We start from the raw sequence: 27,667 nt of genomic DNA, 5'->3' as shown, positions 1-27,667 counted from the left end.
TCCCCTTTCAGCTACTACAGTCAACCATTGAGTCAGATGGGAGGACAGTGTTAATAAGGGGATTGGTAGAAAATAGGGAGCTGTGTATTATCAACACATATGCCCCGAACCATGACGCTAAAGGCTACTTCAGGACCTTATACAGCAAAGTCAGCCCGTACATCGGGGGGATGTCGTATGGGGAGGAGACTTTAATTGCATATTGGATCCGAGGGTGGATAGATCAGATGGGAAGATGGAAAAACCTAGCCCTGCAGCCAAGACCTTGAGGACCCTATTGAGAGACTTTAATCTAGAGGATGTATGGAGAACACACCACCCATATGACGGGCACTATTCTCATTATTCGGCCCCACAAAATCTATAAACGCGGTTGGACTATATGTTTGCTGCTCCGGAACTGACGAGGGAGTTAGTGCGGTTGGAATACAAAGCGAGAGTCATTTTAGACCACTCACCACTGATTATAACATGGCAATACTTGCCATCCAGAGCTAGGATCCCAACATGGAGGCATAGGGCCGAAGCATTGAAGGACAGTGTTTAGAGGGGACCTGATAAAAAAAATAGTGGAATACTTTGAAAATAACACTGGGAGTGTAGAATCGGCTGGCACACTATGGGAGGCATTTAAGGTGGTGGTGAGGGGAGCAGCTATACCTAAATCCAAAGGTCTGCAAGGTGGGATAATGCAGGAGCTTCAAGAGGCAGAGGAGAAACTAGAGGCAATCGTGCGTAGAGGTGCAACCTCCCTTGAAGAGACTGAAACCATACGTCAAATGCAGCAAGATTGTGGAGCGTATTGGGAGAGATTATGCAACCTGAACTATAAAAAAAAATACATTGAGAGACAGCATGCAAGGGTGGGGGGGACAAGCCGGGTAGGCTGTTAGCCTGGTTATATAAAAGTGAGACACCCAGATCAACAATCAGAGCGGTAAGGGGAGAACATTGACAAATACTTGATAACCAAGAAGGCCTGAACAGTGGTTTTCTAGAGTTTTACCAGCAACTGTATAGAGACGATGGAGGGGGTGAAGCGCTTGAGAGGATAGAAACACTGGAGGATATTGGCCTACCTAAATTGGGGACTGTGGAGAGAGAGAGAGAGAACCTAGAAGCCCCAATCAGGTTGGAGGAACTTGAAGCAGTGATCAAGCTCTTACCTACTAGCAAGGCCCCAGGAGCAGACGGACTCCCCAGCAAGTTCTATAAAATATATAAGGCAGAAATGCCCCCCCGCTACTGCCAATGCTAAATGAAGCCTTAGATAAGGGGATGCTGCTGGAATCTCTGAGAGGGGCGATCATTATCCCGCTTCTTAAGCCTAACAAGCCGAGCATGGACTGCGGGTCATACAGACCGCTATCCATGCTGAACCAGGACAGTAAGATACTCACAGCTGTGCTGGCGAATAGGCTGAGACCGGTTATTAGCAAACTTATGAATCCTGACCAGACCAGGTATGTTCCGCACAGAAGCATATCCGACAACCTCAGAAGGCTCCATCATATCATAGAGCAAACCGAAAGAGACTTGCACGAGGTTGCAATAATCTTATTAGATGCATTGAAGGCCTTCGACTCTGTCAAATGGCCTTGGCTGATGGCAGCCCTGAAGGAATATGGAATTGGGCCTACGTACTTGAGGTGGGTGCAGCTACTGTATAGTACTTAAGGCGGGAACGATCATCTCTTAACAATGGCAACTCAGTAGGGGCACTAGACGGGGATGCCCGTGGTCCCCGGTGCTGTTTATTTTTTGCACTGGAACCCTTAGCGATATACTTGCAACAATACAGAGAGGTGGGGATCAACACGAAGGGGGCGGGGGGTGCACACCTAATAGCACTATATGCTGATGATATGCTGTTGTACTTAAAGTATCCTGAGGAAGAGAACCTACAATATATTTTGGAAGTAATGAAGCGATATGCAATGCTTTCTGGCTTTACAGTGAATCCCAAGAAATCGTGTTTTTTCCCCCTGGGAGATATATAGGGATACCACGGGAAGGAACTATCAGTGTTACAAATACAATGGGAGACTAGAACCTTTAGGTACCTGGGGATAGATATCTATCACACGGTGGAGGCTGAATATAAACAAAACACAGAGAAGGCGGTTGCCAACATAGAAAACAGTATGAGATTCTGGGCTAAGCTCCCTCTGGCCATGATAGGGAGGGTGGCACTGTTGAAGATGGTAGTGCTACCTAGGTTGCTGCACTCATTTGAGAATATACCATATATGATACCCAAGCGATTCTTTAGGGTTCATATGGCATAACACCAGGAACAGAATAGCGCTTTGGAAACTGCAAAACATGTATGATCAAGGGGGCATTAATTAAATTGCTCAACTTCGAGGTTTATTATTTGGTCAGCCAACTACAATATCTGGCTAGGTGGTTATCGGAAGACTCAACATCGGAGTCTAGATTGTTGATGTCTGAATGTGTCCCATTCTTTTGAGTGGATATGGCTGCTGAAATCACAGCAAAAGGGGTGCACGAGAATGTTAGAATTGGGATGGAAGATTTGGCGCAAGGCTAGCCAGGTCATGGAGAACCTGAGCCTGTGTTCCCCACAAATGCAGCTGGTGGCATTGACTGGAGTGGATGAGCAGTTGAGTAAGATTATCTGTATCATTGGGAACCAATTGGCGTAGCAACGCTGGGGGGTGTATGGCAAGATGGGAAGGTCTTGGAATTTGATGCGCTGGTAGAGGAAACTGGTCTTCACCCGGGACAGTATATCACTTATACTAGATTGGTGCGGCGGGTGAAAGATACATGGTCGGAAATAGTGCTAGAGGGTCAGCCCGACACGGCCATAGAAACCATTTGAGATCTCAGATGGAGGGCACAAGGTCTCTTGAATTTGTGAACTGTTGATGTCAAGGGTGGTAAAGGAGGTGAGCCAGCTGAGACAGGACTGGAAAGAGGATGCAGGAGATGCTATGAGCGACGGGTTGTGGGTGAAGGTTCAGAGGTACCACAAAGTGTCCAGGAACGCGAGGCTGCAACAAATCCATGACCCCCCCCCCTACTCCCCCCGAGGATTGCTCGGTTCAAGAGCGCAGAAGTACAAACGTCCCAAATGTGGGGAGGTGAACGCAGGGATGATGGATATGTTCTGGGTGTGCCTGGAAATGGGAAGGTTCTCAGGCGAGGTGGCCCACCGTTTGACTGACAAAGGGATTAAATTAGAGGTGAAATCTCAATGGGCGTGCATGGTAGGGTGGTTTTCTAGACAGCGCAAGTTGAAACACGTGTGTAAACTCAAGGACTTGGCCTATATACTGGCCAAGCGCAGAATTGCCATGGGATGGAAAGCAAACAATCGACCAAAGGTAGAAGTTTGGTGGCACGACATTCAGAAATGGGCAGAAGCAGAAACGGTGGTATGCAGCAAGGAGGTCAGTAGAGGGGGAGATAAGGTAGCGGAAACATTGATGGCCTGGAGGCACTTAGTGGCCACACTGTCCGGGTCCACCCAGGCCTGCCTAGAAGATGACGATTCCTCTGGGGGCGCAGAGGAGAGGGTACCCCCAGACGATGGCATATGCTGAGGCGGTGTAAGCTCGAGTTAGGGGGGAGGGAAATGGGGAGACAGTGGACACATCACGATGCTGCAAACTTTGTATGCTGTTCACTGTTTGGTTTTGTTCTTGTTTTGTTTCGGTTGATTGTTTTGTTTGTTAAAATCAATAAAAACTGTTAAAAAAAAAAAGTACTAGACAAAATAAAACCAAAAAAGGAAATGGGCAGTACCACAGATTGATGTGCCTTTTTAAAGGGCAAGATGGCAGTGAGAACGTTTTCAAGCAATATATTTTGAACAGCGTTTCTAGGCAACTGTGATTTAGGACCGATTAAATCACATACAACCATTCTTCATCACCCTCCCAAACAGACCTCCTTGCGGATAGCTTTTTATGCTTGCTGTTCTTTGGTCCCTCAGCTGGTGAGTACTGGGGAAAAGAGGTATAACTTAGGGCTGGTTTTATATTTCTGTCGTCCTGGCTCTCCCTCCTTCCCAACTGGTTGGGAACGCCTGCATGCGCATGCAGGCCTGAAAAGCTAGCTGAAAAAGAGCTGTCACTTGAGTTTTAGAAGGGGAAGGGCCTACGTCACACGTGCGTTCTCCATGCGCCAGGCCCACACCTTACCCTCATGTCAACAACAGTCCACACCCAGTTCCTGTGGTTCCAGCAAGGCGGTAGAATTTAAGTAAATGTGTACTGTAGGGGATGGCTGGGTGGGTGTTGTGAAGGGGAGAGAACCTGAATCACCATGAAGATTATTTTTCATTTCTCCATTGTCCTGGCTCTCCCTCCTTCCTAACTGGTTGAGACCAGACTTAAAAGCCTTTGAATAAGCAAGGGTGGAGGAAACGGCATGTACTGGATTCAGGCAAACAAGTTGCTGAGAACCTCTTGGCCGAATTTTGCATAATTTCTGGACGATGTGTCCATAGCATATTGCTTGCAAAAGGCAACCGGGGTAGCCCATGTAGCTGCTTTACAGATGTCCACAATGGGAACATGCCTGATAAAGGTCACAGATGCTGCATTGGCTCTAGTAGAATGAGCCCGAAGTCTCTGCGGAGTCGCAAGCCCTTTCAAGTCATAAACCTTGGAGATACAGGAGACACCCCATCTGGCAATAGAAGCCTTTGCTGCTATATTGCACCGCGCATGTCGACGACAGCGGGTTTTAGCAGGTGTCTTGCCTGCAAGGGTTCCTTCCCCACGGCGGATCCCCACGCGCTCTGCCTCCGGTACCTTGGCCACGACCACGGCTTGGACGGCTGTTCTGCGTGCAACGCATTGACCCCGCAAGCTCTCAAGAATCGCTTTGTGAGGTGGAGGGAGCTGTTCGAGAGATCACCTGCAGAGGACCTCAAGACTTGCGTGAGGAGGAAGATTAGGCCCAAGGAAGGTGCCCTGTTCTCCTCTGCAGCCCGAAAGGGCGACTCCTTCCCAGGGAAGCTCCCGAGTTGGAGGGGCCTTCTAGGTCCTAAAACCAGCAAGGGGGCAGAGGCTCCCAGAGCTACTGGCCAACAGGAACAGAGGTCGCAAGACTCTCCTGGTGCCACCGCTGAAGTGCCGCAAGGCTGTTGTACCGGGGACATCCCCAAGGGGGCACCTACATGCAGCACTAGTGGCTTCATGGCCGAGGGCACTCCGCCTCCCAGGTCTCTACCTGAGGTGCAGGGAAGGTCTGAGCCTTCGCTTCTAAGGGTACAGGCGGAGACTGGCCCCAGCTCAATGGCACCACGCAACAGGCATGTGGCGCAGGGCACTACAAAATGGCTGTCGGTCCAGACAAGATGGAGGCTCGCCCGGAGCTGCCTCCTCCTTCTCGAGAGCAGGCATGGAAACGCACGTCTAGGTGGAACTGGATCACTCCAATGACCTTGTCCACGTCTTACAGGGAGCTGCACACCTCCTGCACAGGGGAGGTGTGCAGCTCCCAGCGTGCTGCAAGGACCGCCAAGTACTCTGCAACCACAGGGCACGGCTCCCACGCCTCCTGGCCCTTCCCCTGCATGCGAGGATAGGTTCTTCAAAAAGTTCCTTAACCTCATGAAGTGTCCGCAGATGGGCACCATCCTCAGGGGGGTAATCAAGGACATGCTACCCCGGCACCACCTCAGGCTCCAATGGTGTTGCAGACCCGGTACCGATTCAACCCTTTGTTGCCACGCTCACACCAGTCATGCAGTCTCCGGCACAGCCTTTGCAGCAGCCCCCGGCACAGCCAGTCAGTAACCCACAGCTGCCCGCACCCAGCACGCCTCCAGCTCCTGACCTGCAGGACACAGTGGGCGACACCAATGAGGAGGAGCACTAGGATACTCCCTCGTCAGCTGAGGCTTTCCACGAGAGGCTGGCGGGTGTAGCAGAATACCTGGGGTTTCCGCAGCCTCAAGTCCAGCAACCTAGGCAGGGGTTCTAGCTGAAGTGCAGACCTTTCGCCCTGCCACAAGAACTGGCATCCCTCTGCAAAAGCATGTAGAAGCCCTTGCCAAGAAGGGATGGGTGAAGGAACTAGACAAAAAGAATAGCTCTCAAACAGCTAAATCCTTGTCAATGCTGACAAAGTCGGCGTCCAAAGCCTATAGCCAGTCACCAGCGCTCAATAGCGCACGTACCTTCGGTGGCTTCAGGAGCATTGCGCCATACAGCCAGACCGGTCTCCTAGCCAGCGCAAGCAGCACACAACCTCTCACAATGGGTTTTTCCAGTACCCCTCCCAGGGACCAGCCACAGAGGGTAAAAAGTTGTGACGACGTCATCCATATCCACGAGTCTCAGGTGGGGGGCAGGCTTGTCCTGCACTTCCGTTCATGGCAGGCAAGGTTCGCCTTTCTGCAGTCTCCACGGGCTTTGCCTGACAATCCCTCAATTTCCTCTTTCCTCCCCACCAGATTGGGGCGCCGACTGTTTTGGTGAAAATGTGCTCGCTCATCAAGAGTCAGGCGGTGGAGGAGGTTCCAGCTTTGCAACGGGGCATGGGCTTCTATTCCCGAATATTCACCATTCAGAAGAACAACCAGGCTGGCCTGAGAGTTGTGCTAGACCTTTCTTCCTTGAACCTTTCCCTACCCCTTCAAAAGTTCAAGATGGTTACTCCAGATCGTATTGCAGAGACTCTGTGTGGGGGAGACTGGATGTGCTCCCTAGATCTGAAGGATGCTTACCTGCACGCCCCCATTTGGGAGCCCCATCGTTCATTCCCGAGGTTCAGGATCATGGGCTTTCATTTTCAGTACAAGGTCCTCCCCTTTGGCCTCAACTCGGCCCCAAGGGTTTTTACAAGGTTAATGAACTCGGTAGCAGCCCTGCTAAGGACGAAGGGCCACCAGCTGTTTCCATACCTCGACGACTGGCTTACCACTCATGCTAGATGATCTGGGGTTCTCTATCAACCTCAAGAAGTCGCAGTTACTGAACAGGAGGTGCCACCAGTTTTCTTCATGGCTGGGGCAAGGCAGGGTATCGCTGGGGGAAGCATTGCAGATGTACCACAGAGTACTGTTTGCTGTGTTTGCTGTACCCGTTGTGCTTCTCTGACGAGGACGTTTTTCTCTCCAAGGAAAAGCCCGAACCTTGCTGCCGTCCAGTTTGTGCACTCGTAGTGTATTCCGTCCAGGAGGATGTCTTTTCATGTGGCTCCTACATTGCCTGACCCACGACCAACAACAAAGGAGGTACTTCCTGGAGGGAGGTCCCGCCTACTCTGACCGTGTGACGTCAGGTTCCTGCATTTCAAAGTCCAACTCCTTGGCGCACCTGCGCCGCGCACTGAGTACCCCAGAGTGCTGTTTGCTGTACTGTTAGGGAGATTTCTCTGTTTAGGCTGAATTTCCTAACCTAGTGAGTCCCCCCAGCAGTTTTGCTGGATTTCTGGAGTTTGTTTTTTTCTCTCCTGCCAAGAGTGAGACTCTTTTTCCCACTCTTTGACATGATTCATGGTGTTCCTTTGACTGTTAATGTGTTTTATAGGCTATGGGGTCCTTTACTCCATAGGGTCTCATGTGTTTTTTTACTATGTGTGTTACACAGCACCATCCCTGCAGTGACACAGGGGTGTCATAGTGACACCCCACCATAGACTCCATACCCTGGGACTGACTACTGTCTCCCAGGGCATGTAAAGTCACCATTGGCTTTACTAGTCCCAAATTATGAACAGATACCAGTACAAACCATCATATTGTGGACGTACTGGTTGGGGCAATTCGATTGCCCCGGGGTCTGTTATTCGAGGGGGCCCGTCTCCGTCCCCCCTGATCGAGTTTTGGCTGGTGGCAGTGGATACTACTTTTTATATTCGACCGCGAATATATCCCTATGGGATTTTCCCATTGTTCGAGGCTACCAACTTTAATTAATTCTCATAGCCTCGAACATACCGCCGGTTTATTTATTTAATATTAATTCGCCGGTTGGTATTTTTGCCAGGACTCGATTCTAAAATGGCGTTTGTGTTCTCTTCTGTGACTCCAACCCAAGTCGAGCCCTTTGTTCCACTTTTGGCAGGCTTCTCCACAGAAGCCTCCAAAAGTGGTGCCACTCTGTCTGGGTACCACAGGGTGTGTGGGAGGGGGTTTAAGCACCCTGGACTGAGTTACCTTGGTAACTCAAGTCGCACTCTTGTGTGATTGGCCCAAGTGGTGAGCCGGCCGGCTCACCACTTAGCATGTTTGAGTGACAGCTAGGCTGAGTGAATGGGGGTGTGCTGCATAAAAGCAGGGCTTTGGGGACTGGAACTTCAGAAGTCGCCACAGGACCTGAGAATCCGACGAGGGAGAAGCTGAGCCGACCTGCTACGACACCACCAGTGGAGCCCTGCGGAACCGACTCACCACTTCCCGATGACAGAGAAGATCTCCCGGCTGGAGAGTCTTCTTCCCCTGACTAGTGGGCTCAACCAGTTTACCTTCTTCTTCATGCATCCCAGGACGTCTTGTGGTCGAATTGCCTGTGCCAAGCACCCTGGCAACCGGATAGCCACTTACCACTGGACCGCGAACCAACGGACCGCTCCTATTAACTGAGAACTCTGCAGCTGGTTTCTTCCCTGGCAGTGCAACGGACTCCTGTCTTCCTCCCCGACGAGATCCTCTTCCCCCGGACGAAGCACCGACTTGCATCCGCTGCCAGGAACAACTGCCCCCGCTGGAGCATTCTCACCACTTTAAGGTACAGTGTCCGCCAGGCCTCCCTTTCTAAAGATTGCTACAAGGTAATAATAATCCCTTAACCTTCTGGACTGGGCTGGCCGTCTTGACCATCTAACTGGTCCCTTTCTTTTGGTCCAACTCTTTCTGAACCTTTTCGAGACTTTTGTGCACTTTGCAACCGTGTGACCTTGGACACATTTCGTTCTGATCCTCTTAAAGTGGATCCGGCCTTCTGAACTCTAACTTCACGGTTTTACTTTGCCTTCCTCCCTTGTTGTGTTCTTATGAAAGTGTTGGGATCTGTTTCAAACTATACTCTGCTTTTCTCTCCCTTTTAAAACGAATTATTAGAGTGCCATCTGCGTTAAGCGCTCACCGCTGTCTGAAAATAAGTGGGGCTTTTACTTAGACTTGTCTAATATTCTTTTAAGGGAGTGTATATCTTTTAGTGACCGTGTTTTTGAACTGCTTAATATTAGTGCCTGTGTGTTTTACTAGATGTGGTTTTAAATAAATAATTATCTCTTTTACACCAAGCTCTTGTCAGTGTTTGCTTGTTCTACTGTGTTCTTTTGACCTATTGTGAATACTCTGTATGCTGCCTAACTCTTCTTGAGGGAAGTCTGACTGCTCAGCCACAGCTACCAAGTGAATCTGTGTGGTACAGACTGCTACCAAGTGGGTTTACTGCCAAACACCTGTAGTCTTAAATCTTTTGCAGTGGTTCCAGAGGGAACTGCACAGGTTTCTGCCTAACACGTACCCGTTGTGCTTCTCTGACAAGGACGTTTTTCTCTCCAAGGAAAAGCCCGAATCTTGCTGCCGTCCAGTTTGTGCACTTGTGGTGTATTCCGTCCAGGAGGACGTCTTTTCGTGTGGCTCCTACATTGCCTGACCCACGACCAACAACAAAGGAGGTGATTGTTAGAATAGTGTTTAATTGGACTCAATTAGACCTAAAAATAGTCTTGCTTCGTTAGTGTTCACATACACTAACCTTACTGTGTGTATATTTGATTTTATTTATTATTATTATTTTTTTCCTCTAAGGTACTTCCTGGAGGGAGGTCCCGCCTACTCTGACCGTGTGACGTCAGATCCCTGCATTTCAAAGTCCAACTCCTTGGCGCACCTGCGCCATGCACAGAGTACCACAGAGTACTGTTTGCTGTGCGCGGCGCCAGCTTTTTTGTTTTTTTTTGTTAATTTTTATTTTTAGTTTCGGTCTGATTTAAAACAGTAATATTCTGCTGTAATATGAGTCTATCCGTGTGTTTGCTTCGAAGGACACCGAGTGGTCCTTTATATTCTGCAAGATTTCTGTTGTCAATTGATATATTCTCTGCGCGCCAGTCAGGCAACTAATTGGTCACGTAATACTCACCCAGTGTTTATGGTATCTTTACTTGACATGTCCAAATCAATAAAATCTCTAACTTCAGGGATGCCCATATTGGAAATGGTCCATATGATATCCGTCCCTTGGAATCTCCAAGTCTTTTTAGCCAAAAGACTTAAAGAGAACCAAGAAAAAAAAAAAAGCCCTTATCCCTGACGGTTGATATTCGCTCTTTTTGTTCCCTTGATGGTGGTAAGATCTTGAAAGCATCTCCCCTTATTGTGAATGATAATCCAATTCCAAATATAGTGAGTTTAACATCTGATGGATCGAAACAGAGCAAATCCATAGTACTGAGTGAATTTAATGTGTTGAACAAGCCTCTTGAGACTGTGATAGGCAAGGAAATTGCTGATGCTTCTATTGCTTTCGCATGTAAATCTGGTGAGATATGCGTCACTCAAATACCTGATATTCATGCTGTTCCTCCCCAGACAGCTGCTGACTTATTACCGACAAATCCTCTGCTATGTTCAGTTCAGGCTCAACTTTTATTAAGAAAGGAATATGAAAATTACACAGGTGAAATAGATGTTGAGGCCCTTGAATTTCTCAACTCATCCTCGCCTCATGATCACCTTAACTCTGATGTGCAATATATCTGTTCAAATACCGAGGATTTGATGCAACTAAACGACCAATCATGTAGCTCCAATCCTCCAACGGTCATGTCAATCCCCACCTCTCTAAGCAAGCTGAAAGATAATGACAAACAAGAATTGTATAGATCTCGAGTCATGTTTGAAAAATCATCCAGTGTATCCAATCGATCATTATCCTTTGTGGCTTCCACTCCCAGACAGCCTCAATTTCACGAAACAACTGGTGGCCATCCTTATTTTATTCAAAAGCCTCAAACTCCGAATGGTAATAATAGATTTTCATTTCCGGAGGCTCCAGCACTCAATAACACCTTAACTGCTATGAATACAGCTTTACTGTCTTTGGCCAAGCTCTATGAATTGCTAGAAGGAAAGTTACAACATCAAACTGATTGCATGATCCAATCTCATGATCACATCATTTGTGAGATTGGCTTGAAGTCTCAAAGGGACTTTAAGTGCCTTCATAATTGCATTGAACAAGGCACTCAAACCATCTGTACTGATAGTTTTCTTAAAACCCCTAACACATTCAGTCCCTGTGATCCCTACGTCTCAGACTGTTAATGTTGTTGCTGATGCCTTTGTTAAACATGTCTCTATTGCTCCTGTTTCCGAAATTGTTGCTGTTAATGACTCTCAACAAGCCTTTAGGCCAAATGGGGATGTCACTTTAGCACCCTCAAATTTAAGATCTGAGCAAAAACTGGCAACTATTTTAGCACCAATGTTTTTGAGTTCCAAACATGCTGGTCTAAATTTGACAAATGACACCCTGGTTTCAAAAGCAGATCAACCTCTTAAAAGGCTGCCTCCTAACATCAAACATAAAAAGGTTGCAAGACTAATCACGGCAGCAAAAAAAAAAAATTGCAGATTCCGTGGAACGATAATGCATACGCTTCTCCCACCCACCCCACCACTCTGCCGATTCACAGTAATCTGCAAGGTCATGGAGACACCGAGCCTTCAGCTCATCTTGATAGCCCCGTGGTCGCCAGCAAGACCTTGGTTCTCAGAACTTCTCTGACTGGTGGACCAGCCCCTGGTATGCCTCCCGCTGGGCACAGCCCACTTACTATCCCAGCAGAGGGGCACAGTGGTTCATCCCGCTCTGCAGAGGTTAGTCCTGGCAGCTTGGTTCCTGAACAGATCACTCTGAAGCATCTACACTTGTAACAGGACAACCTGGCTATCATACAGGGGGCAAGAAGTGACTCCACCTGGAGTCGATACAGGAGCAAGTGGACAAGGTTCTGTCACTGGGCCAAGACCAACAAGATTGACCTCCCTGACATGCTCACTGGATGATGTGCTATCCTTCTCTGCGCATTTGGCCCACTTAAGTGTCCATCGGGGCATACAAGAACTCAGACATTTTCTCCTCCTCCAATCCGGTGGTTAAAAGGCATTTAGCAGGTCTGACCAAGTTATATCCTCCTGTCAAACGTCTACATCTGGTCTGGGACCTTAACGTGGTACTGGGCATCCTGGCCCACAAACCCTTCAAACCCATTGCGTCAGCAGACATCAGGCTGGTTACTCAGGCTGGTTACTATCAAGACTGCCCTACTGGTTGGCCTTACATCAGCACGCCGGATCAGCGAAATTCAGGCCCTGGTGGCTTCAGAGCCCTATACATCATTTCGCCGGGACAAGGTGGTGCTCAGGACACACCGTGCCTTTCTCCCTAAAGTAGTTTCCTCCTTTCACCTTAACAAGGAGATAGTACTCCTAACATTCTTTGCCGATCCAAAGGATGAGGCTCAGAAGGGTATTGCACTGTCTGGATGTCAGGAATGCTCTAAGATTTTATCTGGACAGGACAAAGAGCTTCCGTAAATCGGTTGCCAAGTTGATCAATTTTGACGGGTCAAAACCAGGCTGTCAGGCCTCAAAGGACTCCATAGCAAGGTGGATGGTGAACGTCTTCAAGAAGGCGTATGAGGAGCAGCACGGGCCTTTGCAAGCAAGCATGCACGCCCACGCCATCAGAGCCAAGGCCACTGCTGTGGCTTTCCAAAGATACGTCCCATAGAAGACAATCGGCAAAGTGACTTCTTGGGCTTCTCCATCAGCCTTTTGCAAGCACTACTACTTGGATGCCAGCGCCAGGTTGGACGCAGCATTTGGCCAGGCAGTTTTGAAGAACTTGTTTTCTTAGAGGGGCAACTCTTCTCCCCAGGGCTGCATTCAGTTGTGATCACCATACAGTATGGAGGAAAGGGGGCAGAACGTAGGAGTAATTCAAAGTTACTCACTGTAGTGACTAACCTACTCCTAGTCTCCTTTCCTCCATACGTCCCGCCATCCTCCCCGTGATAAACCTGTCTCACTAGGCAATTGTAATATTGTCGATGCGTCAAAGGGGACTGAGGAGTGGGCCCAGTGGGCGGAGTCAGGCGAGCGCATGCTTCCGTAGCTGCGCCCCGCGTGCCTCTAAATGTAAAGGGGAAGACAATTTTTTCTGGTGAAAAAGATTGTTTCCCGTCCCTAGCGAGGGATGCCCATACAGTATGGAGGAAAGGGGTCTATGGACTAGGAGTATGTTAATCACTACGGTGAGTAACTCAGAATGTATTCCACAGCCTGGACACCTTCAGGGTATTTAGACTGCTCTTTTCATTGCTGGTTCCCAGCTTAAGTGTATACAGGCTTGGCCTGCAGACTTTCTTCCTCGGCACTGCAAACGCAACTCTATCTGTGTCGACCTTGCGGGTCTCTTCTGCAGTCTACCTTCCAAGCCCTCTGGTCATCGAACCTGGGGCTGTCTCTTTTCTCTTGGGAGGTTGCATTGTCACCAGCATGAAGGCTGCCTCCTCTGGCAGCTCCGCCTGGTCCCTTGTAACTTGTACATTGTTCAATGGATTGCATTCTCCCACAGATTTCCCCCCCATCTCATCCCTCCTTCTCCTTGAACCCCCCCTCCACCCACCATAGGCTGAAGATGCAGGCAATCAAGTTGGCCGCCAATCGCCTTTGCGCCTTCTCTCTAGGGAAAACATGTCCTCATTCTCATGAAAAACACAGTGGCCATGCACTGCCTCAAAAATCGGGAGGGGTGCGGTCCCTGACCCTGTGTAGGGAGGCGCTACAGCTATGGTTCTGTCTGCTGGAGAATCTGATCTCTTCTTCAGGTGCCCATCTAGCGGGAGTGGAGAACCGACTGGCGGACACTCTACTCTGAGCAGGCAGAGCAGAGTCTTGCACAAGTGAGAAGTATGCCAGGGAGTTCTTAGAGAAATCTTCGCCCAGTGGGGTACCCAGACAGTAGATCCCTTTGCCATGAGCACCAACGCAAAGTGCAGACAGTTTTGCTCAAGGGATTTCCCAGCAAAGATTTCACTAGGGGAGTGGGTCTTCGACATCCACTGTGCTTTTCAGGATGTTTCGAGCGATCATGATCTTGATCGCCCTGGGCTGGGTGCAAAGAACATGGTGCTCAGAGATCTTGGATTTAACTATCTGCTCACCTCTCCGACTGCCTCAGTGGCTGGACCTGCTATCGCAGTCGTAAGGTCGGGTGCTCTGCCCGAATCAGAGTCCCTCAACCTACATGCGTGGCTATTGAGAGGATGATGTATGATGGCTGGGACCTCTCAGAAGAGGTACTTGAGATGTTATTTAAATAAAGGGGATACTTGCAATCTAAACCCTAGTCCTTCAGGTATAGTACAAAGCACAAAGAAAATGGTGGACCAGTGGATCGGGATGACGCACTTCACTATTTCAATTCAAAGCAAAATTTTATTAAATTAATCCACAAAGCATATGTCTATATATAAACATTAAAACATTAGAAAACAATACTCCAATCTTTCACAACTCAGGCATCCAAAACTCTCAATCCTTCATTCATACTTCTAGAGATAAAACCATAATGGCCAATTCAACAATGTGTAGTCACAATCTGGTCCTACACAGATCTTTACAAGTAATTATTCAATTTCTATTCACTCTGACCCTGTCCTTGTTGAGAGTGTCATTTACAGTTTGTTTTATGATTTACAAACAGTTTGTGTGGTCGTCAACACGTGTTTCGGTCTCAATGGACATACAGTCTTGCCCTTTTCTTTCTAAGGCCTTCCTCAGGACGTGATGCTCAGTCGAGTTGTCCTTTCTCTCTCATGGACTGGAGTAAGCCATATCGTAATCTAAAACATATACAGACAAATAAAACCTACCGGGGTTGTGTGCCATTCCCATTTCTTTTAACAATGACTCTTATTGTCAAGAAAGCATGTCTAGTCATTGCATGCGAAACACCATACTCAACCGCGGATGTCAACTTGGAGGATGCAGATGGAAAAACTGGAGTGGATCCTTCCACAGGATTCTAATATTCAATTATGCTAGATCCTGTAGATAACATAAAAAGGAACGGTATTTCTAACCACTCACTAATTCTCACATGTCTCCAAACATAGACACTAACTTTTGAAATGGTATTAAGAGAATACTCACATAGGCAAAACTTTGCCAAATGTATTCTCTGTTTGTGGTTGCACTCCTTAACTGCTCATAGCAGACATGCGACTTCAAACTCTGGATACAGGCGGCTTGAAATCCTAACAATACAAAAAAGGAATTCCCACTATAGCATCAAGGGGCCACATGATTGTAAACACCTATGCACTACCTGGGTATCCACAAATCAACACTTAGCGCCCTTTCCGGATGACCCACAAATGGACAGTGCCAAATTGATAAGACTCTTCGGTCCAATGTGGTGGGAGTTCCCATACACTAGTTCGATTTCATTTTGGGGGTCTCTGAAAAACAGGGAGGGGGAGAAAGGGAAATGTCAGTCCCTCCGTCTTGAGCCAACTGATACAGTGTACTCCTAAACATTACCCACAGGACAGCCTTCCCTGCCCGCAAGCTATGGAGTAATGATGTGCACCCCACGGTCATGTATTAATAATGAGTCACCCTTGGCGGTTCCGCTGATCCAACGTGAATCCACGTTACAGACCACATTTTTATGCGTGGATTGCTGGTCGCGTATATGTGAAACTGCCGTCTGTCACAAGTGCCACGTAACGCCCAACTGTATTCGACTATATTTGAATCACTGTGTTCGATTTCGGGAGACACATGCAGTACATATAGCTCTGTCATTATACCAAAAGTAGCACCTCGGAACCCGTAGATGGCGTCTGTCCCGTGTATCAGGTCATCAACCAATGTATTACGCCACATTTATACCGCTAGATCCAATTTCTTTGAGACACATGCAGTAAATAAGGGTCTCTCAGTGTGCCCAGAGAAGCAATTCAAAATCATATTGCTTACCTGTGTTAACTCCTCGAGTGCATCGTGTTCAGTATCCAAACAATTGGAGAAACATAGACCTAGAAACAGGACTCTTCCTTATATTCATGTATGGCGCTCCCATGGGCATAGAAAGAGGACCACAGGTCCAAAGCTTAATGCATAGTATACATGTATATTTTTACACAACCATAAAGGGAGTACATGGGTGTAACATTACCTGCTGTTCCCATTACAGACTATATATACACGAGTATAGAAAACACATGTTTGCATTGTTGTTTTGGCAGGTAATGTGTACCCATAATGACTGATGTTAAAGCACACCTACCTCGTCCCCTTCGTATTGCGGGAAAAATGCTACTTTTCGCTCCAAAATGTCATTCCCCTGGTACCCGACTGGAGTTAACCGGTGTGTATAGCCTGTAGTTACCTGCCCCTGATACAACTCCCAACACACTGAGTGCTGCCAAATATAGCGGTAATAGATCCATGCCCCGAGGAGTAGTAAAGGGTGCATCCCAATCGAGAGTAACTACTAATAGTTGGTAAAAGGACCACCGATGCATGGTAAATTAAACATCATCATGCAGGATAGCTCGTATGGGTCACCATATACACAAAATGTATTTATTTACGTGTAACAAGAGTATTCCATTCCACAGAAAAAATTTAAACCCTTCTTAACTGTATCCAAAGTATGTATCCAACGTTGCTCAATACCATGAAGTAGAGTGCCTATATCGCCCCCTCTGTTATTAACCTTTTGTGTTGCAAGTCAAACCATTTCATGCCCATATCCTTATGTTTAAACTTAGTAAAATGTTCAACCAAAGGTTTATCCGCCACATTATTGCATATACAGCTTCTCTGTTCAGAAATAAGCTGTCTAACTTCTCTAGTAGTTTTTCCAACATATAGCAATTGGCACGTCCAACTAATCATATATGACATTCTTCGTCAAACAATTTGAGTGGCATTTCATTTTCCAAACAGTAGTGCCATATCTAAATTCACGTTTTGTTTCTGTGAGTGGGCAAGCAACACATTTACCACATTTATAGTGGCCAATTACAGGTGGCGGCCCTCATTGGTTGAGGACTGATTGTTATTTATCACCTTCCTTGTATGTGTGCACAAGTTTCTGCCAGAGATTTTGATTCCTTTTGAAGGCAAACATGGTTTTGTTGGACAAAGTGCCTGGCTGTTTAACCAGGTGCCAATTTTGTTGATACTCTTCTTAAAATCGCCACTAATGGGATTAAATGTAGACACACAGACTAAACGGTCACTCTGCCGTTTGTCATGGGTGATCAGACAAGTATCTCTTGCAGTGTTTTCTGCTCTCTTAAGGTAATCCCTCACTAGTTTTTTTGGATAACCTCTCTCACCCAACCTCCCTCGTAAGAGGTCTGCATGTATTTTAAATTCCTCTTTTTCAGTGCAATTACGCCTAAGCCGTAAAAATTGGCCGTAGTCAAGAAAACGTACCTGTCGATAACTATATTCGATGGTAAACTTAATATTAGTATCGCAGGTATTCAGTCATTTGTGAAACTCCATCACAGTTGTTACTGACCCCCTCCAGATGAGGAAAATCTCGTCAATGTACCTACGCCACACACGCAAGTGTGTGCGGAGTACCAGATGACATTGTAAGCTGTTGTTAATTCCTAGTATATGTTTATCCTCAAAGTCAGCCATATACAGGTTGGCTACATCAGGGGGCAAAAGTTGCCCCCATGCTCACCTGTGAGAATGTATAGGTCTTTTTCTTGCCTCTAATTTCTTTGTGTACAGTGCGGAGCCCTATTAAGGCATGGATACAGAACCAGGAAGTGATACATGTATGGACTTTCCTCTAAACAACTCTGTGTTTTGGTATCCTAGGAAACGGTGTGTGACGAGGACTACGTCGAGCCCAACGGTCTCAGCTGGGCGTATTGAGAAAACAGCTGTTGAAGGAGATTGGGAAAATCCCACCGCGCCGTTGCGCAGAATCTAGTTGTTGACAAGTTATATATACTTTTGTTGTTTATCGCCTGAAGGAGAGACGGAGTTCGGCGAGTGAAGTTCGATTAAGTAGCGCTGCTGCGCTTCAACGTACTGCGAGGAACCGCAGACCTTAATGAACTTTTTTTTGCCAGAGGGAGAGAAAGAGAGCAGCGTTACGAACCTTCGGGACTGAAGGTGAAGCGCAAACTCCGGAGGCCTCGGTTGAAGAAGGAAAAGGGGCAGAGACTAAGACGAGCCATCGTCCGCCGTCTGTGTTAAACAAAAGGCACATCACGCAGGTAACGCTTGGTGACGAGAGAAGAAGCCACAATTTATGAGCTGCTACCAGGCAGACGAGGCTGAAAGACTGAATGAACTATAAATAAGAGTGTTATTGAGTGAGGCTGCGAAGCCGTACATATAAAGAGGAGTCATGCTATACGGACTGTGACAAGGCAAACGTGATTGAAAGGCTGAATGAGTTCTAACTAAGTGAGTCGTCGAACGAAACAGAGAAGCCATATATGTATATCCGAAACGAACATTCACAAGTAAACGTAGAAGCGAAACTGTGCATGAATGGATGGGAAAGGAACTTCAAAAGAGGCAGTTACATACGCCGACTGAACTCTTAGACAGGAAGAGAAAGTCAGCCGCGAAGATTTGAGACAATAATGCCAGTCACCTCTCTGCAGCCATAACAAACGTACGTACTGTCAGTTATTCTAGTTCTGAGGAGGGGCATAAGAGCAAACGAACTTTCTATGCTAAGTCACAAAGCAAACAGGGGAGAAAAGAGGAAAAATTTGTGAGAGCTGAAAACCAAGAGGGTAGAAGTAAACCTGAAGAGAAGAGAAATAAGCAGAGCAATAAAAAGGAAAAGAAGTGAGTCAGAGACAGACGTAAAGACAGAGATAAGTCAAAACAACAAACATTCTTTCAAGTAGAACTTACCTATTTAAGTCTTACTCGTTGTCACGACCTTCTCCTTGAAGATTGGGAATGCTGAAGTAGTAGTATCCTTTTTCTGTTTTTTTCTGAAAAGAAAAGAAATTGATTAATAAAGAAATGGGCTCTCTTTCAGTCCAAACAAACTATTTACTGGCTGAGGTCTCATAATTCTTTTATTTCATCAAATCTACTACTTAAAGTTTCACAGTTTGGTGTCAGAAGTGGGACCTTGAGAACGCCATGGGGGACCTTATTAAGACCCTAAGCGAAGGTCAACAACTCTTACAACAGGCCTTACAAATGCAATCGCAACAAGCTCAAGCCCACAGATTAGCCTTTCAACAGGCCTTACAAATGCAGAAGGCTCAATTACTCGAAGTAACGAATGTACGAAACAGTCTCCAGGTCCCTACCTCTGTCTTGCAAAAGTATTCGGCAGGCGAAGATCCAGGACACTTTTTCGTGAATTTTGAAAGTTTGGCTCGGAATGCACAGTGGCCCGCCGAGAGATGGTGTCATTACATCGCACCATTGATGACCGGTGAAATGCAATGTGCATATCAAGCGGCAGACCCTGCGGGTGACACCAGCTATGGGGACATGAAGAAGGTGGTGTTGGAGCGAATGGGACACGACGAGGAAACGTATCGAGTCAAGTTTAGAGAAGTCAAACTGAAGGGGGAAGAAACCCCGAGGCAGTTATTTTACAGAGTAAAAGAATTGGCGGAGAAATGGTTACAACCTGGTGCCTCCACTCCGGCAGAGATAACAGAAAAGGTTGTTTTGGAACAGTTCATCAAAGCTCTCCCTGGGCCCGTACAGAGGTGGGTCAAACAACATCCCAGGTTGTCATTAACTGAGGCTGTAGAGGTGGCATCAGCTTACCAAAAAGCTGGACAAGACAAGGTGTTGAACTATCCGACGAGTTATAAACCACCCCTTTTGTTGAATAAGTCGGCGACTCCACCAAGGTGGCCACACTCAATGCTACGAAGATCGGAAGGAGAAAACGTACGTTCCAGACCTAACAGTGAGGATCCTATAAATTATCGTAAAGCTACACTTACGCCTAGAGGCCCACAGTGTTTTGACTGTGGGGACTGGGGGCACCTAGCAAGATTTTGTCCGAAAAATACAAAAGCTGAACCAATGGATGTTGGGGGTCCTCAAATCCCAAAAAGGAAATGAGGCCCCGGAACCGATAAATGGGAGACAGGCGCAGTATCTGTATACATGTGAGGCAGAGGTGGATGGAAAACACACCACCGCGTTGATCGACTCAGGAAGCCTACAGACAGCGGTAACATCAGAGATGGTAGGTGAAGATTATTATTCCTCAGAGAAAATTCCTATCCGATGTGTACATGGGGATGTAAGGGTTTACCCCTCTAAGGAAATACAAATCAAGATGGTTGGGGAAACAATGGGGGTGACGGCAGCAGTGTTACCTCGTTTACCGAAACCACTTCTAATTGGCTCAGATATACCAAAATTTCCGGAATTAGTTCATAAGATTGAGAAGAGCTGGCTGGAAACGGCCCCTTTCCATAGAGATGAAATATCTTGCCCGGTTCCTAAAACACAAAAGAGCAAAAAGCTCAAGCAGTTACTGAAGGAGGAGTGGAGAGCTAAAAATGTTTTCCCTGTAGCAGTAGATTGGAGGATTCAGGAAGACGGGGACAGTTTTAGGTCTGCACAAGAGCTAGATCCCTTACTGCAATAGGCCCGAGAGCGGGCTGTAGAAGAAATAGCAGGAGAGGGACCACGCTTCATTAAGGAGAATGGGTTGTACTATAGATTAAGTAAGTCCAGGAATGGAGAGGATCTAAAACGGTTACTGATACCCCAGAAATACTATAAGACTATACTAGAGGACCTTCAAATTGGTGAGGGTCACTTGGGAACGGAGAAGACAACTAAAAAGATCCTAGATAGATTCGATTGGCCTGGAGTGTACCAGCAGGTGGTTCGGTTCTGTCAGTCATGTGAGGAATGTCATCTGAAGAACCGGGCCAATGTGAGGAGAGCACCACTTCAACCTATTCCCCTAGTTATGGAACCGTTCAGTAGAATAGGAATCGATATGGTGGGACCTTTGGAGCCGACTCGAAGAGGTCCCAAATACATTCTTGTGGTGGTCGACTATGCAACCAGATACCCCGAGGCATTTCCCTTGAAGGCAACAAATACCCAACAGATTTGTGACGCACTAATACCTTTTATTGGACGAGTTGGGATTCCCAGGGAGATTGTCACCGACCGGGGGTCAAATTTCATGTCCAAGGTACTACAACAAGTCTGTGAGACGCTAAAAATAGAACATCTGAAAACAGCTGCGTACCACCCACAGACTGATGGGTTGGTGGAACGTTATAATCATACCATCAAACAAATGCTGAAGAAAACGACTTCCCCAAAGAGTAAAGACTGGGATAGAGTACTTCCGTGGATTTTAATGACACTTAGGAACACTCCTCAGTCGTCAACAGGGTTTTCACCCTTTGAATTACTGTTCGGGAGGCCCGTTCGTACTTTGTTAGACCTGTTAAAAGAAGCTTGGGAGGAGCAACTGAAACGGGAGATAACATTAACAGAGTATGCTTCTCAGCTGCAGGAAAGGGTGGAAAAACTACAAAGTATTGCCAGGGATAATCTTCTTCAAGCGCAAATAAGACAAGAGAAATACTACAATCAGCATGCACAGTTACATACTTTTAAGGAAGGAGACCAAGTACTCGTGTTGGTACCTACGTCAGAGAACAAAATGTTAGCTACTTGGAAAGATCCTTATGAGATTCAAGAAGTTTTGGGTCGTTAACCTACAAGGTGAAACAGACAGACTGTAAGTTTCCCTATCAAACCTATCATGTCAATTTACTTAAAAAATGGATATCTCCAGTCCCAACAATGGCCATGATATCTGTGGATGGAGCAGCAGAAGAACAATTTCTCCAATTAAAGAAGAAAACTGGTTCTGAGGGCCTAAATATCAACCCAAATTTATCAGCTGTCCAAAAAACTGAGTTGTCTAACATAGTACAACGGTTTTCACATATATTCTCCTCCTTACCAGGGAAGACTAAATTAACCAATCATCGTATAGTCACCAAACCTGGGGCCATAGTGAGGCAAAGACTTTATCGGATTCCTGAGTCAAAGATCAGAGTCTTCAACCAAGAGGTACAGGAAATGCTGGATCTGGGGATCATTGAACCATCTTACAGTGACTGGTGTTCCCATGTGGTCCTGGTACCGAAGCCGAAGGGGAGTGTGAGGTTCTGCATGGATTTCCGGAAGGTAAATGACATTTCTAAATTCGATACATATCCAATGCCTCGAATAGAAGATCTCCTAAATAATCTGGGGAAGGCGAGGTTTTTGACTACAATTGACTTAACCAAGGATTACTGGCAAATTCCCCTACTGCCTTCAGATAAGGAGAAGACTGTGTTTGCCACACCTACGGGTTTATATCAATTTACGGTGCTACCCTTTGGATTGCATGGGGCTCCTGCGACCTTTCAGCGACTAATGAACCATATTATAAAGGGGCATGAACAGTATGTCGGTGCATATCTCGACGATATAATCTACAGCAACACCTGGACAGAACACCTGCAACATCTTGAGAAAATACTTGAGACGCTGAAACAGGCAGGGTTACATATAAATCCCAAGAAAACTCATGTCGCCATGTTTCATACAAAGTATTTGGGATATTATGTGGGTCAGGGGATCATCAGACCCCAGGAGGAGAAAATCAAGGCTATCAAGCAGTTGAAGTTTCCAGAAACACCAAAACAAGTGCGGGCTTTTCTGGGGTTTGTGGGATATTACAGAAGATTTATCCCACACTTTTCTACCTTAGCCAGTCCTCTCACAGATCTCTTAAAAAAGAGCTCAGCAACAAGGAAAACTTGGGAAACTCTGGAAACTTTACAGGCATTTAAGGCCTTAAAGGAGGCCCTCACCGAAAGAGCTGTCTTGCACTGCTCAGATTTTAACGCCCTGTTTTACCTCCACACGGATGCCTCAGGTACGGGACTCTGAGCTGTGCTGTTCCAGGACCAGGGAGAGAAGGAAAGGCCAATACTGTTCATCAGTCGGAAGTTGTTACCTCACGAACGAAGTTATCCAACCATCTAGAAGGAGTGTTTGGCAGTAAAGTGGGCTATTGACGCTCTAAGATATTATCTGTTAGGCCGAGAGTTCACCTTAATAACTGATCATGCTCCATTAGTCTGGCTTGCTCGTAACAAAGATTCAAATCAGAGAATACTTAGGTGGTTTCTTTCCCTCCAGCCCTTCTCTTTTAGAACAATTCATAAACCAGGGAAGTTTTTAACCCAAGCTGATTATCTGTCCAGGGCAGAAACCCTTCCTGATCGTAAGGGTTTAGTAGAGTGGGGTGACCCTCACCAGATGACATTGTAAGCCGTTGTTAATTCCTAGTATATGTTTATCCTCAAAGTCAGCCATATACAGGTTGGCTACATCGGGGGCAAAAGTTTCCCCCATGCTCACCCCCTTCTCCTGTTTATGTAGTTGACTTTTAAAGAGGAAAAAGTGTTCTGTCATAGCTCGGCGAATACATTCCTGGACAAACCCAGTTGGTGGTAAATGCGGTCTCATACGTTTGTCCAGGACATCGCCTAAAACATTTAGACAATCCATCTGTGGAATAGCCGTGTACAAAGATTCCACATCCATGGTTACTAAAATATCCTCCTTGTCTATACAGATGTCATGTACAATCTTCATCATGTCGGTGGAGTCCTTTACAAAAGATGGTATTTTCAACACAAATGGTTTAAGGAAAGATTCTCAGTATACTGACAGGGTTTCATGGAGACTGGTCACTATAAATCTGGTAAATGTGTTGCTTGCCCACTCATGGAAACAAAACGTGAATTTAGATATGGCACTACTGTTTGGAAAATGAAATACCTCACAAATCGTTTGACGGAGAACATCATATATGTGATTAGTTGTCTGTGCCAATTACTATATGTTGGAAAAACTACTAGAGAAGTCAGACAGCGTATTTCTGAAAACAGAAGCTGTATACCCAATAATGTGGCGGATAAACCTTTGGTTGAACATTTTACCAAGTTTAAACATGAGGATATGGACATGAAATGGTTTGTCTTGCAACACATAAAGGTTGATAACAGAGGGGGTGATATAGGCACTCTACTTCATGGTATTGAGCAACGTTGGATACATACTTTGAATACAGTTAAGTAGGGTTTAAATGTTTCTGTGGAATGGAATACTCCTGTTACACGTAAATAAATACATTTCGTGTATATGGTGACCCATACGAGCTATCCTGCATGATATTATTTAGTTTACCATGCATCTGTGGTCCTTTTGCCAACTATTAGTAGTTATTCTCAATCGGGACGCACCCTTTACTACTCCTGGGGGCATGGACCTATCACCGCTATATTTGGCAGCACTCAGTGTGTTGGTAGTTGTATCAGGGGCAGGTAACTACAGGCTATACACAACGGTTATCTCCAGTCCGGTACCAGGGGAATGACATTTTGGAGCGAAAAATAGCATATTTCCCGCAATTCGAAGGGGACGAGGTATGTGTGCTTTAACATCAGTCATTATGGGTACAAATCACCCGCCAAAACGACAATGCGAACATGTGTTTTTTTATACTCTTCAGATATATATAGTTTGTAAGGGGAACAGCAGGTAATATTACACCCATCTACTCCCTTTATGGTTGTGTAAAAATATACATTTATACTATGCATTAAGCTTTGGACCTGTGGCACTAGTGAGTCCTCTTTCTATGCCCATGGGAGCGCCATACATGAATATAAGGAAGAGTCCCATTTCGATCTCTGTTTCTCCAATTGTTTGGATACTGAACACAACGCACTCGAGGAGTTAACACGGTAAGCAATGCGATTTTGAATTGCTTCTCTGGGCACACTGAGAGACCCTTATTTACTGCATGTGTCTCAATGAAATTGGATCTAACGGTATAAATGTGGTGTAATACATTGGTTGATGACCTGATACATGGGACTGACGCCATCTACGGGTTCCGAGGTGCTACTTTTGGTATATTGACAGAGCTATATGTACTGCATGTGTCTCCCGAAATCGGACACAGTGATTCAAATATAGTCGAATACAGTTGGGCATTATGTGGCGCTTGTGACAGACGCCAGTTTCACATATACATGACCGGCGTTCTGCACATAAAAATGCGGTCTGTAACGTGGATTCCCGTTGGATCAGCGGAACCACCAAGGGTGACTCAGTATTAATACATGACCATGGGGTGCACATCATTGCTCCACAACATGCGGGCAGGGAAGCCTGTCCTGTGGGTAATGTTTAGGAGTACACTTTATCAGTTGGCTCAAGACGGAGGGACTGACATTTTCCTTACTCCCCCTCCCCATTTTTCAGAGACCCCCAAAATGAAATCGAACTAGTGTATGGGAACTCCCACCACATTGGACAAAAGTCTTATCAATTTGGCACTGTCCATTTGTGGGTCATCCGGAAGGGCGGTAAGTGTTGATTTGTGGATACCCAGGTAGTGCATAGGTGTTTACAATCATGTGGCCCCTAGATGCTATAGTGGGAATTCCTTTTTTGTATTGTTAGGATTTCGAGCCCCCTGGATCCAGAGTTTGAAGTCGCATGTCTGCTATGGGTAGTTAAGAAGTGTAACCACATACAGAGAATACATTTGGCAAAGTGTTGCCTATGTGAGTATTCTCTTAATACCGTGTCTGTTTGGAGACGTGAGAATTAGTAAGTGGTTTGAAATACCGTTCCTTTTTATGTTATCTACAGGATCTAGCATAATTGAATATTAGAATCCTGTGGAAGGATCCACTCCAGTTTATCCATTCGCATCCCCCAAGTTGACGTCCGGGAGTGAGTATGATGCTTGGCATGCTTTGACTCAACATGCTTTCTTGACAAGAAAAGTCATTGTTAGAAGAAATGGGAATGGCACACAACCCTGATAGGTTATATTTGTCTGTATATGTCTTAGATTACGATATGGCTTACTCCAGTCCATATGAAAGGCAGGACAACTCGACTGAGCCTCACGTCCTGAGGAAGGTCTTAGAAAGAAAAGGAAACACTATGTCCAATGATACCGAAACACGTGTCGACCACACAAACTGTTCGGAAATCATAAAACAAACTGTAAATGACACACTCAACAAGGACAGGGTCAGAGTGAATAGAAGTGGATTAATTACTTATAAAGAGCTGTGTAGGACCAGATTGTGACTACACATTGTTGAATTGGCCATTATGGTTTTATGTATAGAAGTATGAATGAAGGATTGAGAGTTTCGGATGCCTGAGTTGTGAAAGATTGGAGTATTGTTTTCTAATGTTTTAATGTTTATATATAGACATATGCTTTGTGGATTAATTTAATAAAATTTTGCTTTGAATTGAAATAGTGAAGTGTGTCATCCCGATCCACTGGTCCACCATTTTCTTTGTGCTTTGCACGCAGAACTTCTACAAGATAATTGTGCGCATGTAGGTGGAGAAAGTTTGAGGTGTGTTGTAAGGAACGCAGGATAGACCCTATCGCTTGTCCCACCACTGCAGTGATGGAGTTCGTTTTTTTCACTGACCTCATCAGGCCTTCAGATAAGCACAGTCAAGGGCTACATGACAGCTTTGTGTGCAAGAGGTCACCAGATCAAGGATTATTTTTCACAGTCCTGGTAATGAACTAAATTCCAAAATGACCTTGTAAATGGGTTCACTCCTACTCAGTTTCTGGACTGGGACCTCAATTTGGTTAGTTCTGACCTTTTAGATGGCGGCTCAGTTTGAGCCCATGCGTTCGTGTTCCTTACCCTGAAAACAGCTTTCTTGGTGGCAATCATGTCAGTGAGACTTTTGAGTGAGCTTCAGGCTCTATCTTGCAGACCGCCCTTCCTGCGATTATTCAAGGAGAAGGCTTCTCCCAAGGAGTGCCATTTCTGCCAAGAGTGGTCTCAGAATTCCACATGTCCCAGCATTGTTTTGCCCGTTTTCTATCTGCTTCTACATCCCTCTAAGGATGAATAAAAGCTACAACGGATGCACCCTAAGAGGGCGCTCAGCTTCTGCAGTTAGGACGGCAGAGTTTAGACATGATGAGCAACTCTTTGCGGCTTTCTCTGTGTCAAGGAAGGGCCTGGCTATGTTCAAACAGACGATCTCTCGCTAGTTAATTCTCTGCATTGCGGGGTGTTATCAGAGAGTAGGAAAAGATCAGGCATCAGAGCTCATTCTACATTGGCGTGACAGCATCATCCGCCTTGCAAAGGGGTGTGCCGGTAAAGGAAATTTGTCAAGCAGCGACATGGTCGTCGCTCCATCCGTTTACTAAGCATTATCGCTTAGATGTGGCATGGAAGGGGTCTGACACTCGATTCGGTAGAGCAGTGTTGCAGAGCTTCCTTGTTTGACGGCTTTCATTCTGCCTCTGCGCTCTGTGCTGCTTTGGCAGTCTATCAGATAAGGAATCTGCAGGAGAATGCAATCCATTGAAGGAAAAATTGCTTGCTGGTAATGTCCTTTTTATGGAGTCTTATCTGGCAGATTTCTCGTCGTCCTGTCCCATTATGAAAGTGGTCTCCTGACGTTTTCGGTTTGCTCTCTCCTAAGGGTGAGAATTTGAGGTGATGACTATTTGTTGTTGGGCCCGTTTGGTTCCTTTTGCATTGGGTACTGTCAGTTGCTTTCAGTACGGTG

At 46.2% G+C, this 27,667-nt stretch overlaps 1 protein-coding gene and 1 long non-coding RNA gene across 2 annotated transcripts in view; one reads left to right on the top strand and one right to left on the bottom strand.

The window, feature by feature from the left end:
• The window catches only part of LOC138569287 (uncharacterized), a 339,714-nt gene that overhangs the window by 261,010 nt on the left and 51,037 nt on the right, over positions 1-27,667 (bottom strand). Inside the window, exon 2 of the long non-coding RNA XR_011303201.1 lies at positions 18,920-19,002. This is a non-coding gene — a long non-coding RNA (uncharacterized lncRNA). The remainder of the gene's footprint in view (positions 1-18,919; positions 19,003-27,667) is intronic.
• The window catches only part of SMG1 (SMG1 nonsense mediated mRNA decay associated PI3K related kinase), a 2,768,248-nt gene that overhangs the window by 2,731,968 nt on the left and 8,613 nt on the right, over positions 1-27,667 (top strand). The gene's annotated exons all lie outside the window — the stretch shown is intronic.

The sequence above is a fragment of the Ambystoma mexicanum genome, chromosome 2q (assembly GCF_040938575.1).
Source record: "Ambystoma mexicanum isolate Mex_15411 chromosome 2q, UKY_AmexF1_1, whole genome shotgun sequence".
NCBI classification, from domain to species: domain Eukaryota; kingdom Metazoa; phylum Chordata; class Amphibia; order Caudata; family Ambystomatidae; genus Ambystoma; species Ambystoma mexicanum.
The sequence above is the reverse complement of the archived record's forward strand: the minus strand, read 5'-3'. Positions and strand labels throughout refer to the sequence as shown.